The 16,940-nt window shown below is 42.0% G+C and overlaps 1 protein-coding gene across 1 annotated transcript in view; it reads right to left on the bottom strand.

The window, feature by feature from the left end:
• Positions 1–16,698, bottom strand: part of SPTBN1 (spectrin beta, non-erythrocytic 1) — a 227,642-nt gene extending 210,944 nt beyond the window's left edge. Inside the window, exon 1 of the mRNA XM_054986560.1 lies at positions 16,381–16,698. The gene's annotated coding sequence lies outside the window, so the exon portion shown is untranslated. The remainder of the gene's footprint in view (positions 1–16,380) is intronic.
• Positions 16,699–16,940: the final 242 nt, after the last annotated feature.

Below are 16,940 nucleotides of genomic sequence, written 5' to 3'. Positions count from 1 at the left end.
GGAAGACCACCAAGGAAGACCCTGAAGAGGAAGGCAATGGCAAACCACCCTTGCTTCTCACCTACCTTGAAAGGCCCTTGCTGAGATCACCATAAGTCAGTGGTGACTTGACAACACTTAATGTAGGTATTGTTTCATCTGAGTTCTTGTTGCAGGTTTTCTACCCAACATTTCATTTTACATATGCTGCTGTTTCATGCAGTTTATTCTGTCTTTATGTTTTTAAAGCTTTTGATGCTGCTTTTGCTGTTTTTATTATATTTATGTGATTTTTAGCCCCAAACTGCCTTGGTCAACTTTTTGAGAGAGCAGTGGATTTATGTATGTCACAGAATAAATAACAGTTCATGGTAGTTCTAAAATTACCTCAGATTTAACTCAAAAAAGACATCATGATGACTAAGGTTGTGGTGATTTGCACTTTTATTTAAATTTGTTCAATGAGTTAATCGGTTAAAAGGCAGAAGAATAATCTACTAAAAAACACCTGTAATTGGTTGATGACAGCCCTAAAATGATTGCATTGTTACTACTGCAATGGACTTTTCATTCAAGGGGGACTTAACACACTATCAATGGAAATTGTGTATACCGAGATCAGTCATCCCAAATTGTAGCAAATTGCTATGGCTGCTCTGGAAAACATCATTGGTTTTCTAAGGACTTTGCTTGTGTATAATATATACAATTTTTAAAAACCCTCAGCTGGTATGGTGCAGTGGTTAGAGTGACAGGCTTGGATCTGGAAGACTCAGGTACAAATTTCCAGTCTCTCATGGAAGCCTGCAGGGTGATGTTGGGCCAGTCACACTCAGCCTAACCTACCTTACAGGGTTACTGTGAGGTTAAAACAGAGAAGAAAAACGTGATTCACTTTGCATCCCCACTTGGGAGAAAGGCAGGGTAAAAATGAAGTTACTCACTCAAAGCAACTTACTCTGCTTTCTGGTTCTTTTTCCTAATACAGTTTTAATTTAGGCTGCTGTAACTTCCAACCAACACCTTTTTAATTTCAGCAGTATTATTTATTTACTTACTTCATTTATACCCCACTTTTATCCCTAAAGCGGCTTACAATATTCTCACCTTCTCAATTTTATCCTCACATCAACTCTGTAAAGTAGGTTAGGTTGAGAGTGGGTGATTTGTCCAAGGTCTGGATGACCTTGAGAAAATCACTCGGGAAAATCACCCAAACTTTGTCCAATCTGCAAAGTTTCTGTGGCAGATTGGGAATTCAGAGCTAGGTCTTCCAGATCTTAGTCGATGCTCTAATCTCTCCACCACACTGGTTCTTGAGATTCATAACTCCAAGTTCAAAATTTGAATTCATATTCAAATTTCATAGTAACAAAAAGCTTAAAGAAATATAGCCTGGATCAAAAGTCTGTTTTTTAGATTAAAGCTTTAATAAGTGAAAATTCTTCAGATATGCAATAATAATTCCAAAGTATAAGTAGCATCACAGAATTCCTGAAAAAGTACCTGAAAGGCATCAAAATCAGACTGTCCTCACTGATGTCTAAGTAAGTTATAATTTACTCCACTGGAAATTGATGCAAGAATTGGCATGACGTCTCAAATGAGGCTGTTTCAGTTGTAGGTCTGTTTATCTTTACTTTGTAGTTTCATTTTTCATCAATCCTTTTTGCCTCCTGAAAGTCTGGGAGAAAGTGTGTCACTGGAATGAGTACAACATTCTCACTTTTCAGAAAATGATGAAGAATCTACTTACTTTTAAAATAACAAATAGGTGGTTATAAGGCATGTGAAAACAAATCTAGGGGGAAGAGCTGTGTGTAGGATGTACTCCAGGATACTAGGTGGGGACGCATGTGATTTTTGTGTGCTCCTCCATACAAAACTATTCCCCACAACAAATAAACTCACATATAATCCGCCCCCCCTCAAAAATTGGGAGCCCAATCAACCATCTCTAAATCCCAATACAAATGGGACCAAAAGATGTGGATGCATGTTGCCAGGGGGCTATTCCTAGCAGCAAGGAGTAGCATGCAGATATCAGGTTTCACATGTCCACATGTGAGAGTTTGTATAGTCCATATCCTGTGAGCTTAGTCACTTCCCAAGAGATCTTTTAAGTAGCAAAGTATAAATGTCCCTTCAGCAACTGGCCTCCAAAGATGCACCTCTGGTTGCCAGGCCTGACCTAGCAATCAGTGGGGAACTGGGGGAGACACCAGGGGCAGCCATTGGGTTTTCCCTGGAAGCAATGTCATGCCATAGGCCCAACAACCATTTCTAAAAAAATTTCTCCTGCTCTTGATCACAGTGGCAGCAGGAAACAGGAACTGGGAGCGGGGAATACTTCACTCCCACTGGAAGACTGGCAACCCTAGATGATGTGCATCCTCCAGACCCATTTCCTACCCCTCCAATGTGAATGTTCATAGGCTCCCATTTGTTCTCTCTCTCCAAAATGTTGTGTTACTTAAAGAGCACGTCTCAAATATCTCTCCAACCTTAGTTTGCCCTTGGGCAAAGAAAACACAATTATTAACTCTAAGTGCCAAGCTCACAGGAGACTGCTGGACTTTTTTCCATCTTAGTCATTAAAACCCTATATATAAATCACTCTCTTTTGTGGCAACCAAAACTCCAACCTAACTTTAGCAAGGTAAAATTAATCCATACATAACTCAACCATTGGTTCAAATTAAAAGGGAAGAAAGCAGAGAGGCCCAGATACTTTCAATGTCAGCTTCCTTTTATTAATGCTCTTTAATCAGAGACGTAATATCATTATGAATGTATGTGGATCTGTCGGGGAAATGAAAAATTTGCAATATTCAATTTCTTATTACCCTAATTTGGTTTTACAACATTAACAAATGCATTATTTAGAACTTACTTAACATATAAAATTGTGGCATATTTGTGAAATTTTAAAATGCTTTATGATTATACGAGCAAAATTGTGAATGTACCGAATACCCAAAAGAGAGCTGCAAACTAGGCTACCCTATTTTTTGCCATCTGAAAGGTAGATACAGAAAAGATAATAAAATAAAAGAGACATATTTTGTAGAAAATTTAAAAATGTATATTATTATGTACAGAAACATCTCATATGGTCACAACAGAACCAGCAGCATATCTGGATATCAAGTTATACTTTGAAACATGGGAAACACTGAGCACATCAATAGTTTATTATCACCATGTACAATGCAGCATATTAATTGTGGACAAAATTCATCTTGCTTAAAGAATAAAAGTATTCTTGAAAATATAGTATAGCTACAGTATACACAGGAAACATCATAACATAATTCTGCAGACTGCCTCAAATAAGAATCTTCTTATTATGTATTTTGAGTGAATAAAGTCTTGTCTTGAAGCATTTTACTCTTTCCAAAAGAGACAATATTTCACAAGAGTGAAAATATATCCTGAATTTTCCACACTTTCACATCTTTAGCTAAGACAAAGTGCCATTTGGCTCCTCTTTTCCCAGAAATACTTCCATCAGCAGCTGTTCCCCTAGCCGCATCAGGGGAAAAGACAACAGCTAGGCCCCCTTCATCAGCCAAGTTAAATGCACATGAACCTGCCTGAGTCAGCCATTGGCTTATCAAAGTAAGTCAGTCAGGTTGCCAGGTCTCTTGACTCCCGCAGTGGGAGACTGGGAGTCTGGCACCTACCTCGCTGCTGCCCTGGGTCCTGGTTTCACGTGCACGTGCACTTTGACCATGCTCCCAGTTTGCGCAATGACATCACTTCTGGGAAGTGATGTCATCATTCAGGTCAAAGGGCGGTTGGGAGTGTTCCCGCGCTCACCAAGGGGCTGGATTGGCCCACTACAGGGCACGATTCGGACCGAAATGGGCCTGCTGCGGGGTGCATTTCAGCCTGAATTGGGCCACTGTGGGCACGGGAGTGCGCCATACCACTCGGGGGCTCTAGATTATTCTACCACCTGGGGTCACCACTGAAAAAGACCTTCTTGCCTCCACAGTCCTTAAAAAAAATCCCCAATCCAAATTGCATCAAAAAACCCATGTTCAGACTCTTAAGAAGTTTCATTTCACAATTGTACCTCTATGTCTAACATTGGCCGTTTCCAGATGGCTCACCTGAAACCGCTCCATGCCACGTCGCGCAAAACTCACACGAGAAAACGCGATATTTTGCGTTTTCCCCAGCACGATCCACAACATTGCGGCATGGAGCGCCTTCAGGTAAGCCATCTGGAAACAGCCACAGTGGGCCACTCAAAACGGTTACACTCCACTGAACACCAGAAGAACCAATCAGATAGCAACGAAAGAGGGAGTCCTTGCCTCTCATCAGTCCACAGTCTTTCTGTCCCGCTCTTTCTTGGCAACAAGCAGCTCTCAGTTCTCAATATACACATTTCACAACAACTCAAGCTAAAGAGGAAGAATAAAAATTATAAATTGAAGCCAGATGTGTAATCAGAGTAGCAGAGGAGATGGAAGCCTTGGGCACAGAGCTGCCGCATGAACACTGCTACACCTGTGTAGTATTACATCACAGACTCTTCTTGTGGGAAGGCAAGCACACAAGGTTATGAAGAATGCAATAAAACACAGACCAATTTTGCAAGATGGTGGGAATCTTCAACAATAGGGTGAAAGCAAAACCAAGCAAACATCAATTACCACATACTTCTGAACAAGGCTGGGTGGGGGAGGCATTCCTAGGGTCTGTTTCAAGAGTTAAGGGCCTCTGAGAAAGATCCCCTCCCCTGGCCCCTCTATGAAGCATGCTTCCCCATCATACATGTGCATTCATGCACACTATCCTAAGAGGAGGGATTGGAGCACAGTTTTTTTATAAAAGCCCTGTTCAAGAGAGCATGAAGGAGTTCTGCTCTGCTTCCTCCAGGTAGCTCTCCCAGCATGAAATCAGAGACTGTCTCAGAGGCCTATGTGTTATGTGTGATGATCTCCCATTCCTGCTACAAACAAACTGGCCAAGCATCTGGCAACAGGCCTCTGCCAGGCTGTGGCCTTGGCAAATTCCCCATCATACCAGTCCATGACATCAGCCCTGAATTCTCCTTGTCCACAAGGATCAACTTGGAGCCCTGAAGTCCTGCATCCCATATCTTATAGTGCAACTGATTGTTCTTGATTTCACAGTTTTGATTTTAAATTCTAACACATTTAGAATAACTGTCGTAGGTCTTGCATACATGCACGCACACGCACACGCACACAAACAGTACAAATAAGAAAGAACTAGGTGTCTGTACCACATAGCTGAGTGTTAAAAACCTGATATTTGAAGCACCTCTAACTTCCTCAGGAGAAATTACATTTTGCTTCTTCATATCTGTACCAAGAAACAACTGCAGCTGTTAACTTTGGGAGCTGACAAGGCTGTCTCTAGGCAGTGGGTAAAGGCAGTTTGCTACCAGTAAACAGGAATCTATTTTGAAGGTAGTTGCATGCTAGCTTGTATGTCAATATAGGTATGGATAGAAGCTACCTTCTAGTCGTTATTACAGAGGCTATAACAAATATTAAAGTGAGGGTTTATATCAATCATAAAACCAGAAAAATGAGATCACAGAGAAAGAAAGAGAGAGAAAAGAATTTACTACATACTCAGGGGACACCTCAGGTGTAGGGAAAAGAAAACAAAATGGTCCAATGAGCACTGAACATGCTCCCAAAGGAACCGAATGCTGAAAGCCTGTGGGAGGGGGGCAGAGACTGGGAAACTGACCTGTTCAATCCCTGATCCCTAAATATAGTATCATAGGAAGGAAGATTTCTGTGTAGGGGCAGATAAATTGTACGTAATTAAATTTCCAAATAATTTCTCCTGTCTCCTGCCACTGCCATGAATCCTGCAGATTCCAAACTTATTATTTGAAAAGGACATAACTAGTTGTTGTCGCACAATTCAGAAATCTTAATGAATCACATGAATGTTAATTTATTCATTAAATCTGAGTAACTTTTCATACAAACAAAACACAGTTTTTAAAATAATTATACTTGCACAGCAGGCACCATCTTAGAAAAGGTATTTATTTATTTATTTATTTATTTATTTATTTATTTATTCGATTTATACTCCGTTCTCCCCACAAGTGGGCTCAGAATGGATAACAACATTTAAAAGTTACAATGAAAGATAAAAACAACAATATCTAAGATAAAAACATCAACAGTTTTAGTAAAAACAGGCCCTTCGTGCAGCATTCAAGAGAAAAAAGATGTGCCTCTTCTAAGACAGTACTTGTTATCTGTTGTTTTGCTACTTGTACTTTGATCAAAAATTCTGTACATTTTTAAAAAATGTATTGCCTATTTAATTATGGGCATTCATTGAAGAGTTTTTAATTGATTAATCTAACTGATGAATTGACTAATTGTTGTAGCCCTACTTGCAATCTCCATCTTATCTAAATTCACCACAACCTTGAAAGGGTTTTCTTATTATCTCCCTCTCCTGAATATAGAACTAAATGGAGCTGGATTATTTTTTCAGAGAGCTGAAAAAGTTCATAACAAAATAGTAACTGCTCACAGTGTACTAACTTGTTTCTCCTATTCCATTGCTGTCTCTGGACCTTTTACAGGTCCTTATAGTGCTTCAAAGAAAGTGCTTCATGGGTTGCTTGGCCACAAAAGATATCTGTGGCCTCACCATGGATAATGATGTCATATAATCTTTAGTGATCATAAAAACTATTGCTTGTCTGCAGCCAAAGACCATGGCCCAGACCCAGCTACACATACAGTGACTCTGCAGGGTCTCAGGTCTTTCACATCACCAACTACCTTCCTGAAAACATGCATCACAGTTTGTGTGTGGACTTAGTGATTTTTTTTTAGCCAAATTTGTTCATAGATCAAGGTGTACAACTGTTCTATACTGCTAAAGCCATGGAAGCAGGAAAAATGGGGAAAGGAGAGAAACCCTTAAAAAGTTGTCTGTATTTATCTAGATATTACAGCAGATGTGGGGGTGCTGCCATCAACATTCTTTGCTTCTCCTCACCCCCGTCCCCAGTAACATATAGTATGCTAGTCCTATATGGCTTGGGGCTAGCATGCTGAAGGATCGCCTTCTCCCATATGAATCTACCTGTCCACTCCAGTCATCTTTGGAGGGCCTGCTTTGGGTGCCCCCACCATCTGAGGCTAGACAGGTGGCAACCTGAGAAAGGGCCTTCTTGGTCATGGCACCGAAACTTTGGAACTTCCTCCCTAGGGAGATTCAACTATCTTTCTCTATCATTGACTTCTACTAATGGGTGAAGACTTGTTTTGTTTGGCATATCCGCAGTAACTTTTATTGGCCCAGTACACTGAATCGAAAATGGGAAACTAAACTGAAACAAATCTCTCCCACTAAAAAGTTCGTGTTTTGTTTCAGTTTGTATCTTCCAGGAGCAGGCAGGCACTGGGCTCGCTTGCTTTCCTGAATAGCACCAATCAGATCCCAAGGAGATAGAAAGACCTTACCTTATTAATTGTTTCCTGGAGGGGAAATGAGATCAATGTGCGGGCATGAGTACATCTCCCCATTCCCCACCCCTTAGTTACCCAGGAAATGGGTCTCCCTCCCTGCAAATCCAGTCCTCACAAGAGACCTCTCCCCTCCTATCAGCTTTGGAAATATTTGGGAAGCAGTAGTTTGCAAGGGTTGTGTATCTGTGTGTTTGTTCATATTTCCCTATGTTTTTAGTGTGTGTGTTATTTTAATGTTTAATATCTGTTGTTAGCTGCCTTGAGGACCCTATATCTGGGTGGAAAGGCAGCATATAAATATAATATAATATAATATAATATAATATAATATAATATAATATAATATAATATAATATAATATAATATAATATAATATAATATAATATAATATAATATAATATAATATAATATAATATAATATAATATAATTCAAATACATGTCAGTACAGCCTAAATTTACCTTCCCGTGCAAATAGTAGCTGACCAAGTGAAGGGGGGAACCACAGATGGCAAGTATGTCATTTCATACATTTTGCATTACATTGGAGGAGAGAAGAAGAGGAGACACTATTTTTGGTACCAATCACATTATCCACTCTCATTTCTAGCTCCCGCCTAAGTGGTTGCAAGATAGGCATGCGCAATACAGGAAAAGAGCAAAATAAATGTGAAAATAATCTCCGTCAGCAGTGTGTGAATAGCCTGGCATGCACACAATCAGATTTTTTTTTTAAGAAAAAGATTTTAAAAGCTCAGGCTGATCAGTGAAGGAAATGTGGGTCTAGAGATTGGGTGGAAGGAGTTATAAAAATGTATTGAAACTTTCCCTGTGAATACTATTGTGATATAAAAAGCACCTGAATTAGATTTTTCAAATTTCCCATAAAAAATAAACAACCATAAAGTAAAACCATAAATCACAACCATAAATTAGGCTCCAGTCATTGGCCAGAGATAGCAGGATGAGTCTGGTGAAGTTGGCAGTGCAGGTAATAGAAGGTAATTTGCCCAAGTCACTAAGAAAGTAATGCAGATCATTGTATCAACAAGCCATGATTCCTGTTATTTAAAATCTTTAAAACAGTTATGCTTTTGTAGCAACTGAATTTCATTGGATTTTGCACACGGGATGGTCCACGGCTACACAGTTGGGGCCACTTTGAACTCCAAGCAGTGGTCCCTGAGGCTGGAAGCATACTTTGTCATCTTTGCAATTAAACTTCAAGCACAGCTACACCCTTCCACTAAAGTCAATGGACTTTAGCTTTCCTCATAAAGCCATTATAGTAAACTAGCAGTAAAGAGTATTCCAATCATGTAGCACAAAAGCATAACATCACATCCAAATACACACATCTACATGAAAAATATTAAAGTGTAGCGCTATCAGGGTCTGATAAAAATGTTCAGGGACAAGAACTAGCTTGTGAATTGGCTGTGCCTTATATGAAATGTGTGGCTTAGCCTCCTCCTTTTGGCCCATCGGAACCATCAACTTGTTTCCATTGGCTGTTTTCCAGAGAAAAAGGGATGAAGAACTGAGGATCAGGGCCTAGGACCACAGGAAGTTCTCGGAGGAAAATTCTTTTTGGGCATGGAGCCACCAGTAATCTTCTGGGATGAGTTTAATTTGTGTCCAGTTTCCTGCACTTTGGATGGCCTTTAAACATCAAAAACTGATCGTTGCATGTGAATTGCAGGGCACATTGTAAACAATGTGGAGCAGAAATTGCTCACAACTACATTGTAGCCTGTAATTACAACTGCTTGTTGATACAATTTATACATCCACATTGTAACTTCACTGTGATAAATCAAGAATTTTATGAAACTTTACATAAAGTAAATAGATCTTTTGGGATTCTTGGCTAAGTGAAAAGGCTGAAGCTGTGATGTCAGAAATGCATTTCTGGAAGAAGAGAAATGTGTTCAAGATTCCAATGCAAGTCTAAGAAACATACAATTATTTAGGTGGTAAAGAACATACAAAAATAAGCAAAACAATGCTCTTTCAGTCCTGCATTCTAAAATCAGTCGACCAAATGTTTTAGAAAGCTTACAAGAAGAGCATGAAAATGATGGTCATCTAGTACTGAGGTATTTGAACACCGAGCTCACATTTACTCAACATGATCAACAGCTGCTGACAAACTTATCATCTACAAATTTGTCTGATTCCTTTTAAAAGCCAGCCGTTTTCACATTGCTTATCAGCCACGGAACATCGTTCCAAGCTTCCGGAATGACAGTGTCTTCCTGGCGTGATTTCGCGTGAGAACTGGAGTTATGATGGGAAATCATGCCAGGAAGACGCTGTCATTCTGGGAGCTTGGTGCGATGTTCTGTGGCCGGTAAGCAGTATGAAAATGGCTGCCATTTCAACTGGTGGCTCAAGGAGATACTTCTTCATATGCAGACCAGAACTCGCTGTCACAGGATGTGGTAATGATCGCAACTTGGAAGACTTTAAAAGCGGAGTAGACAAATTCATGGAGGACAAGACTATCAATAGATATCTACTCCCTCTAGTACGAGAGGCAGTATGCCTCTTTATATCAGTTGCTAGGGAGGATGGGTACGGGGATGCTATTGAAGCCATCTTGCTTGTGGGCTTCCTAGAGGCAGATGGTCAGCCACTGTGTGAACAGAATAATGGCTTGGATGGGCCTTTGGTCTGATCCAGCATGGCTCTTCTTATGTTCTTATGGCTTCTACCATATCTTCTAGTAGTAGGACTGCCAACTCAAGGTTGGGATAATTCCTAGAGATTTGGGGGTAGAGCAAGGAGAGGTTTGTGGGGAGGGACCTCAGTAAGGTATAATGCCTGCCTTTCAAATCAGCCATTTTTTCCAGGAGAATTGTGTAGTCGGGATCAGTTGTAATTCTGGGATATCTCCAGACCCCACCTGGAAGCTGGCAATTCTACCTAGTAGTTACCTTAGAGCTAGTACATGCATAAGTGTCAGACCTAGACTTAAATCACTGTTCGGTTCACTGAATAAAACATTTCTTCAGCATTTTATCACATGTGTGCATGCCATCAAGTCGTAACTGCTTTATGGTGACCCTAGAAAGAGCCTTTCAGGCAAGTAAGGTGGTTTGCCAGTGCCTCCTTCTGCAGAGTCTTCCTCGATGGTTGCCCATCCGAGTACTCACCCTGCTTAGCTTTCTGATGAGACCAGGCTATAACATGCCACCTTCTATCCCCTAGCACTTTATCAGTAAAGTGGAAATGATAAAGATCTAAGAACATCTTTTCTGTGAAATCGAAATGATGATGAGAAGGTGGAATCAAAAATTCAGAAGCAGTTAGCTGTTCTGAGACTATGAAATTATTAGCAATAAACACAAACAGGATAGATGTATGGGCAAGCTTAATTCAGCAGTGTCGCGTCCACTTTCTCCAAATTAGGTACCACTGTTTTGTTAATGCACTGCTTATTTTTCCCTACATTGTCATTTCATACAAATTCATTTAAAACAATCAGAATCCTGCAACAAACATTAGTTGTTAGAAGATGTTTCTGCAAAAATTGCAAGGGCTTGTTTCAAGAAAGGTCTAGCGAGACCCCTTTAATAACAACAACATTTGATTTATATACTACAGTTCAGGACAACGCCCACTCAGAGCAGTTTACAAAGTGTGTTATTATTATCCTCACAACAATCACCTATGAGGTGGGTGGGGCTGAGAGAGCTCCAAGAAGCTGTGACGGGCCCAAGGTGACCCACCTGACTTCAAGCCAAGGAGTGGGGAATCAAACCTGGTTCTCCAGATTAAAGTCCTGCCGCTTTTAACCAGTACATCAAATTGGCTCTCCTTTGAAAATTAGTAAATCTTTAAAATGAATATATGGGTTCCAAACCTTTAAATTACAACTCATTCTTTTTTTTAAAATGCTTTTAGTAATAATTGGATTTACACTTTAATATAAATGTATGAGTTTCAAATTCAGAAGTCCTCTCCCCAGCAAGTATGAGAGGAAGAGAAGGGTATCAACCACGCATATTCACTCATGGGGCTTCTGCAGGATTTTCCCATAATCTTACTGGACCATTTCCAAACATATCAGCAGGGGAAAGTCACTATTTCTTATGGTTCCCATTAAAAAATCTCATCTTGAAATTCTTCTGGTTGAGGAAATCATAGTAAAAAGATGTGCATCTCAGTAAAATATTTACAGACATGAATTGCTGCAGCCAGTTAACTCCAGAAACTCTTTGTCCTAAACGTACAACTTATTCCTAACTTTGTCTTAAACTTGGAAGCCATTTCAGACAACCACCTTAAAGAGGCGTTTCATAAAAATCATGGAGAAGAGAACAATCCACATTAACAGCTCTCAATGTACACGAGAGCAGAAACTGTTAATAACTTACTAGTACTACAATCTGGCAGTCAACAACTACAAAATTAAGCCAGTTCTAGTAATGATTGTAAAACCAAGACTATTCTAGCATTGGAAGTTCAAACAAAATCAACCATGAACTTAATCAGGCAGACTGGGCCAGATATTTACTTTCAGACTCAGCCCTTCCATTTGCACTAACAGCAGCCTGCCATACAGGGCAGCTGTATAAATTACTGAGATAACAGTATGTCCAAAGCACTATATAAATGCCAGATATTAATACCATTCCATGCACAAATGTGTGCCTTTAAAGTGCATACTGTTTAACAAATTATTTCATAGAATGTGAATCATTACAGTTCTAATGTCCAAGATTTCACATTACAAAATATAAAATGTGGTCTATCAATATAATATGGCATGCACAATCTATATTCAAGTAGAATACTTAAGGTATTGTTTCCAACTTCCTCACAAGAACAGCTAGTTCATATGTTCACCAAGTTACATGCTACATTTGGATGTCAAAATACAAAATGAGGTACAACAAACTACGTTTAGTCTCCGAGAAATATCCCGGTTTGGCTGCTTCTTGAACCTTTCCCACTTCCTAGCAGAGAGGAATTCTTCCTATACTACTATCTCTGTGACCAAGTGGTTACAAGGGATGAAACTTGGTTTGTGAATTCAGTTATCTATGGCAAACAAACCAGCTACAAAACCTTATTTGAAATCTGTTTAGTACCAACCAACAACTCCTGGTTTGGAGGACCATCTGCATCCTGACAAAGCAACTAACCAAGGTTTGATGCAACCATGGTTTTTAAACCACTGTGACGTCTCAATGCAGCTGTGCTCTAGTCATGTTGGTCACCTCTACAACCTAAGCAAATAAAACACCTACTTGCCTGGACTGTTTCACGTCAGTGTTTATTTAGGTATGGGTCAGAACCTTTTTTCCTGGAATATACCACTTCAGACAACAGGTTACATATTTCGATGAAACAAATTCTTGTATTTAGAAAATTAGTACTTTGGGTGAAATACTGAGGCTCTTTCCCCTGGCATGTAATTTTTCTATGCACACGGCTTTTCCCTCCCTCCCATGAGCAGCATTCAAATTTGCCAACCTTCCACTTTCATCCTAAAGTGGTACAGTCCAGGAAGAGCTGCGCTGTTTGCTGTGTGTACAAACTGGGCCATTTTAAAAATAAATGTAATGATCCGTTGTCTGCTTGCTTCTCGTAACTGCTGCTGTCGTCATAGGTTTGTTTCACTCTAGAGGTTTCATGGTACATACAAATGTTCTCGGCTGGGAATTTGCACCTGGTTTCTACATCAAAATGCTGATGTCCCCAGTGAAACTTCCTTTCTGATGCCATTTCTTAAAATAAAATTATAAACAATCTAAGGTCTAGAGGCCATCTTTAAATGTATGTAGCCATCATTTGGTTCTCTGCTCCCATGAATATATAATTCACTGAAAGTATACATTTCAGAGAGACAAAGGGTTGGATCCAGCCAGCTTTTTTCACTCATTCTCATCTAGTTCCCCTCCTTGCTTCAGCCTTTGCCCCACATGGGTTTTGCCCATGCAGATCCCATGATCCTCAGCATACTCTTCTTGTTGGTCAAAGGAGACACGCTCCTTCCTCTTTTACAAACTGAAAAGCAGGTTGGATCCAACCGAAATACCTTGGGTTGAAAAACAATGTTTGACAGTAATCAATTTCCTATAGAGAAACCATGACAACAGCACTTCAGAGCAAAACCGAGCTTTCTGAGTCAGATAAGAAGTCTATCTAGCACAATGGCCAATCAAAGGCCCCAAGCAGGACACTATGAAAATCAGTCACACACATAAATGACTGTTGTTTACTAATATCTGATATACTGCCACTGACCATGGGACTTTTATTTCTACCAATCGTGATAAATAGCCATTGATAGCCATTAATTTCTCTAATCCCTTTTAAAATGTCATCTATGCTATGCCCAAATGTTTCAAATTACCGGATATAAAACCACGAGAGGTTTCTCTGTTTTTCCATTTCCCGGAACATCTTGTCTATTCATTCAATATTTATAATGCTGAACAATCTTACAATAAAATTGCAGATGCTTGAGTAGACAATCTAGACAGAAACAGGATCTCTATCTCATTTATTGTATTGTAAATATAAAAGTGCAAATTCTTTTCACATCTATAAGACTGGAGGATGTACATGCCAATCCAATGCACCAGACAAGGCCTATCTGAAGAACAACTGCCAAAACACCTCCAGTTTTTATGCAAGGTATGGAAAAGGTTTCTTTAAAGCCAGAACCAGATTCAGCAGTTAGTGAAAATAGATTTGACAGGTCTGTGTATTTCACAACTACGCCATTTTTACAGAAACAGAAAACCTGTAGGAGTTTAATGAATCTAATGTATGAAAACCAATGCCCTTTGTTATATCAATTAATTTGGTGTTCATTGTACTGATGTAGGATTTTTTCAAGTCCCTAAAAAAGTCAACAAAAGCAGTAAGAAAAAGAAGTGTCCAATAATGAACAAATCAAGGTACTTGGAAAGCAGGGAAATTCATTTAAAATGCAGAAATGTGAGCTGCTTTTTAAAAAATGTTCTCCTCTTAATAGGACCAATTACAATGCATAGCTGTCAAAGAGAGGATGGCCCAATTGTCTTATCAACTGTACATTTCTTTTAGAAACAGCTTTGAGTTCAATCTATTTCAAGAAGTAAGTGCATTGTGTAACACAATCAATTGCACACAATGCCTCTCTATTTCTGTTTGTTTGTTTGCTGCCTTAAAGTCATCCAGAGTCTGAAGTCTTCATTATGAAGGAAGGATGGTGAAACAGCAGTTTCCTTTTGGGTAAACGGTAAAATAAAGGAGAGGTAAATTAGCCAGCTGTGCTGTCCTTTCAGCAGTGGGAATACTCTTTCACACCACAACCACCAGTTTTAATTTACTGGTCAATGGGCAGGAATGATGTTCCCTGACAAGTGTAATGCACAACCTCCTCTCTTCTCTTCTTTACAGCAACATTCCGGCTAAAGCAACCCCTCCCTAATGCTGCCACTTTTGTAGTATCAGATTAATGTTTCACAGCTGCAGGCTGGACTCCATCTGACCGCATTAGAGCTGCAGAACTGCAATCACATTCTCCCCCCCATTACAGAGATCATGAGTAAAGATGGGGGGGAAATAAGCAAAAATGTCAAGAGTCTCTACAAAGACACCTGCATGAGGCTGACTGCCAGGACAGGGGTGGGGGCACACAGATGAGGTTTTCCAGCAATAAAGGAGAGGAGATAAGGGAAAGGGGGGAAGAAAAACTGGACCTGATTTCCTGCAGGGTGGGGCTGTGGCCATGCACAGAGTGACTGTGGGATTCCTGCAAAATGTATCCAGGAAAGCAGAAGGGGAAGGTTGTCAAAGGGCTACTGCATTGTGCTGCATCATTTCCCCCCAAGCAGAGGGCTAGAGGGGGGAAATGGGAGCGAGGAAAATCATATTTTTAAAAAGGATGAAATCTTTTAGACAGGTCTGATTTCCTCGTCCACAGCCTTCCTCTCGTCCCCCTCAAAGGCAGGCAGGCCCCCTATGCTTTTAGAAAGAAATCGCTTCCCAAGAGAAGAAGATACAGGGAGGGACAAGGTACCCCCCAGCAAATACAGACCTACACATCACAGCGGAGTGGCAAGCGCGAAGGGAGATGGGACCAGTCATTCCGTCAATAAACGGGATCCGCAGGAAGAATAAACCCGCCCGCCCGAACACCCCCCTCCCTTCGCCTTCCTTTCCCGCTGGCACAAACCTGTTGAAGTCTTATGGGGAGGGGGAGAGCAAGAAGACCGAGCAGCCTCCTCCAAGCCCTTCGGCAGAAAGCGATGGAGGGCAGCGGCGAGAACCGGGGAGGGGAGGGGGCTGAGATACCGGAGCACCACCGGCCACGCCTGTTTTGCAACCCGTGGCCACTGATGGGAAGCAGACCCTCATTCCAGCCTCCCGGGTCGTGTGCCTGGGGGTGGATTTGCCTGCCTGCCTGCCTGGGGCCATATGCTGCCGCCGCCGCCGCCCCCACCCCCGCTCCCTCCCGCCGCTCTCCTCCAATTCTCCCGGGACTGGGATCAGCATCTTCCGAACAAAACAAGCCTGCAGTTTCAGTGATCCAGGGCGGGGGGGGGGGAAGAGCCCGGCTTAAGCCTCCTCTCTCTGCAACGTGATGGTGGAAGCCTTTCACCTGCTGGACAGTCTCGGTGACACCCGACAGAGAAAGGACCTCCGGATCCCCTTCTCCTCGTCGCAGTACCAGGATCGTTATCCATGCACCCTCCCGCCGCCGCCTTCCCCGCGCAACTCCATCAATAACCGCATCACCAACCGCGCCACCCCGGCCCTCCCCGTCTTCTGCGCTCTATCCCGCCCCCCCCCCCCCCGGAGCAAAGCCAGGCACCGCGCTCGGCATAAAGACTCTCTTTCCCCTTCCTTCTTGCTCTTGGCAGACTTTTTGCAATACGCGAAGGGGGTGGTGGAAGCTCCTACCTCTCCTCGCAGGGATTTGGGGAGGGGGGATCCGATCTCCTTCGCCCTTGTAGGCAATGCGGTGCGCTCCCTTTCTCAGCAGTGACGGCGGCGTGGAGGAGGAGGAGGGGTGGGTGGGTGAACGGGTAGGTAGGTGGGTGGGTGGGTGATGATGATGATGCAGCAAGAGCAAGCGGCAGCCCCGGCGGCTGGATCGGGCGGAGAAGAGGGAAGGGGAGGAAGAAGCGAGAGGAAGAGAGGGAAAGCGGCGCCGAGGAGGGCAGCGGAGAAAGGGAGTGGACTCCAGGAATCCGCAGCCAGCCGGCCTGCCCCTTCCAATGCCCGCCCGCACAGCAACAGCTGCACTGATTCAGACAGGGAGCAAAAAAGAGGGCGGAGATAGAACGCTCGCACATACGGTCGCGCGCGCGCGCGCGCGTAGCGGCGAGAGCGTCGCACTAGAGAGGCGCGCGGGCAGAGAAGCCAGCAAAGGCCGGGGGGGAGGGGGGGAGGGCTCTGGCCCGGGGCTGATCCCGCCTCCCCCCACCCCGCTCTCTGCATCGGGCTGGAGAAGCGCCCCG

This window comes from Eublepharis macularius, chromosome 1 (assembly GCF_028583425.1).
Source record: "Eublepharis macularius isolate TG4126 chromosome 1, MPM_Emac_v1.0, whole genome shotgun sequence".
Taxonomy (NCBI): Eukaryota; Metazoa; Chordata; class Lepidosauria; order Squamata; family Eublepharidae; genus Eublepharis; species Eublepharis macularius.
The sequence above is the reverse complement of the archived record's forward strand: the minus strand, read 5'-3'. Positions and strand labels throughout refer to the sequence as shown.